A 4,145-nucleotide genomic window follows, 5' to 3' on the forward strand; every position below is an offset into this window, starting at 1 on the left:
GGGGGGGGGGGGGTGAGGTTGTGGTGGAGAATAATTTAGTGAGCTATAGTTTATCTCTACAGAGTCATGTTAAGTTGCCTCTTACAATGGAGTACGATAAACTGGTATCCTCGTTGTGTAATAAAATGAGTGTGAGCAAACGTTCGATGAACCTTAATGATACCGGAAGATATCCGTATTCTGTCACTCCGCAAGGGGTTGCTTGTTACGCTGAGTTTAACATCGAGGATGATGAAACTCTGGGAGATTTTTTGGGGACTCCGGATGAATACGGGAATTAATTTTGATGAAAATGTTGGAAATGTACGTGAAGGTTGAAGACGTTCGCAATAATGAGGTTGCACAAAGCAGGGATAACCCTCAATCATCGGGTGGTTATTCTGGAGCAGTTTTAGCCGAACAGGTTTCGGTTGAAAGAGTTTGGCCGGATCTAGACTTATCTCCACGGGCGAATGAGGAGCGAGGAAATAATTTCTCTCCTACTTTACATAATCCACAAGACGAGTGGTAAACTTCAATTTTCCTTCGTGTTATGATGTTTATTTTTGTTGTATTGATTTTGTATTAACACTCATATATTCCACGGGGGGTACCGTCTAGATATGAATTTTACAAGTTATGAACCCACGCCCAGTTGGAATATGCATAGTTTTTGTGTGTTAGATTATGGTGGTCCATCTGGGAGTCATCACCAACGGGATAATGTCCATCATGGAATGTCAATATATTACGACTTGTAAGTGAAGTGATATAGCTATATGTAAAGTATTTATCAATTTGAGTAGCTTATTATTTTGTTGTTTGTGCAGTGAAAACGAGCAACTTGATGGTCATGTCCTCACTCAGTTGCCCATAGATGACGTATTTACTCGGGATTTGGCAGATGCGCAAAGTCAGGAAGATAATAGTGATTATGACAACAATGCCGATGAGTCTGGAGATGACACACCCTTCCCTAACGAGGGTGATGAGGAGGAGGAAGAGAATGCCGAACCTGATTTGACGAGGGAGCATGCTCCACCTCCCATTAGACCAAGAGTGTACGAGTCCCACGTGCCGTTTCATTCAAGGCATATTCCCTACCTTGATCATTTTCCAAGTATAATCATGCCCAGTATCCGGACGACTCAGTGGGGGGGNACTCAGTATCCATCCCACTCGGTGAAGGGGGGGGGGATCAGGTCAAATCGTCGGTCCCAAGTATCGATCTGCTCCTCTAGCCATGCCACATATGCTTGGTCCACCCTGGAACGATCATCCCATTGGAAATGTGTGGTCTGCCAGGTGGGTGGTGTCAGTACGAGCTGCGGACGGCCAAACTGGCGAAGTACCTGCTCGGTGGCATGATGCTCCACAATATCAAGGCACATCAATGGGACGGAAGAGCCCCACATAAGTCGGCCGGCCAAGCAATAAGCGGGCAAGCTATCTATCAACGCGTCACTGTATGGCGTCCAGATGAACTATTAAGTAACAACGGAAAATGTGAGTATACGCAAGACATGTGAAGCTATGCAAACTAAACTTAGGTATACATTTACCTGTGCGCCCTCCAGCAAATCCAAGATATCCTTTCACAAGGGGAGATTATGCTGAGCCTCGTACTCACGCGTATATCTCCGCCGGAGAACCCACCTCCTAGCTAGAGGGAGAAACGGAGGTGGTACATCCGGAGCTAATGGTGGTAGAGGTGGCCGCAACTGCAGGAACCGCTCCCAGGCCCAAACCTAACATAAAAAGTTGACGTAAAATTTAAGATATATTTTTACTAGGTATGTTAAAATGAATAGAGTATTCAAATATGTTGTCACCTGTAGTAGCGGCAAAAATCCAGCAACGTCACTCTAGGTGCCCATGCTCGCCCGGTACGTCTGCCTGTACAAGTAAGCGAGAACATCAGCACCCCAGCTGTACTGGGGTAAATTATCTAGCCGCTCAAGATGATGAAGAAATCTCAAGCTGACTAGGTTCCCCAAAGTGCTCGGGAACAAGAACCCTCCAAACATAAGGAGTAGCAGCAACCTCGTATATCGGTGAACATGATAATCCGGTGTATCGTCATCGGTGTCAAGATGCAATATCTCCAAATACTCTCGAATAGTCGTCAAAGGAAAACGACTGGCCCCAGCCAGTGCATTCTCATCCTGTGGCCGGAAACCAATGAGCTATTGCTGCATGTCCAGGTACTGCGCACCTTTTATCTCTCATATGCCCTGCGGCAGAGCAACGGGGTGTCCATCAACGGGCAGCCCATATATAACCTCCACGTCCTGCAGTGTGATGGTGGCCTCGCCAATGGGAAGTGGAAAGTGTGCGTCTCCGGTCGCCACTACTCTATCAGGGCCGTGACCGAAGACTAATCGAGCTGTAGCCGCCCGATCTCCAAAATCCTGTAGAAGCCCGTATCCTCCAAGCGTCTGACTACACGGGGATGGAGAACTTTGCCCTTCAGAAAGTCCCACATGTCGTCCACTCTCCTGACGCGGAGAGTGTGGGCCAGTAACTCTCCCTCCCATATGTGTGCGGACCTATGATCGCCCTGTAACGACGGTAGCTCATCGCTAGAAGGTCCAGGTGAATAGGGGGCACCTCCATGTCGTCTACTGTAAATTAAACAACATTAATTACATGTTAGTTTTATAATTTTATATGTTTGTTTGTAAATAAAATAATTAATTTTTATAATTATATAATATTTAATTATTAATATATTCATATATGGGTTCTAGGTTCAATATTTGAGGCCCAATAGCACCAACATATCATGAATTCTTGTATGTGTTAGTTTTTTTGTTTTACATGTTAGTTTTATAAGTTTATACTTTTTTTTGTAAATTAAATAAGCAAAATCTTTATAATTATACAATATTTAATTATTAAGTATTCACATATGGATTCCAGGCTCGATATTTGAGGCCAGTAGCACCAACATATCTTGAATTCTTGTATGTGTTGGTTTTCTTATTTTACATGTTAGTTTTATAATTTTATATTTTTGTTGTAAATTAAATAATTAATTTTTATAATTATACAATATTTAATTATTAATATATTAACATATGGGTTCCAGGCTCGATATTTGAGCCTAATAGCACCAACATATCCTAAATTCTTGTATGTGTTACTTTTCTTATTTTACATGTTAGTTTTATAATTTTATATGTTTTTTTTGTAAATTAAATAAGCAAAATCTTTATAATTATACAATATTAATTATTAAGTATTCACATATGGGTTCCAGGCTCGATATTTGAGACCCAGTAGCACCAACATATCCTGAATACTTGTATGTGTTGGTTTTACTATTCTATATGTTAGTTTATAATTTTATATGTTTGTTTGTAAATTAAATAATTAATTTTTATAATTGTACTATATTTAATTATTAAATATTTACATATGGGTTCCAGGCTCGATATTTGCGTCCCAGTAGCACCAAGATATCCGAAAAATATTGTTCTTTTCTCATGTTATTTTGTTACGACCGTTGACTATAATTGGACAGAGTTCGTATTTAATCTATCAGTTATTTTGACGTATTTTTGTGTATAAGAGATACTTAAACTACAGGGATACTAGGCTAAAAGCCACTACATTTTACTACGCTAAAAGGCACTACATTTTACTACCCTAAAATGGCAGTGTATTACTAGTCTTTAAGCAAATAAATAATATAAACCATATAAAAACAACAAATACATTTAATCACAAAACATTCACGAAAATACATATACAACAGTAAAAAGTAACTTATTAACATTTTTTTTAACATAATGATTTCTCAATTGAAACATATTTTTTTAGCACACTAATATCTAAGTCCGGATAAAAATAACATACCAGTTTAATCGCAAAAAATATAAAACATGGAACACATGTAAAACAACTAATATGCATTTTTTATGCGAGTTTCGACAAAAACTAAATCGGAATACCTCGATTTATATTTTTTTAAAAGTTGAAGAATTGAAGATTTTAGTCCTAAACGAGCAACCACAACGAGAGAAGGCCTTAGCTAGGATGTGAAACCAACACTCTTTACTTTTTGTGGGACGGGTGGTGTCCACTCGGGTTTTTTTTGGGTCGTTAATGTGTGTGTGTGGGGGGAGGGGGGGGGGTCGCGTGGAACGAGTATTAAAAATAGG

This window comes from Nicotiana attenuata, unplaced genomic scaffold, assembly GCF_001879085.1.
Source record: "Nicotiana attenuata strain UT unplaced genomic scaffold, NIATTr2, whole genome shotgun sequence".
Lineage (NCBI taxonomy): Eukaryota > Viridiplantae > Streptophyta > Magnoliopsida > Solanales > Solanaceae > Nicotiana > Nicotiana attenuata.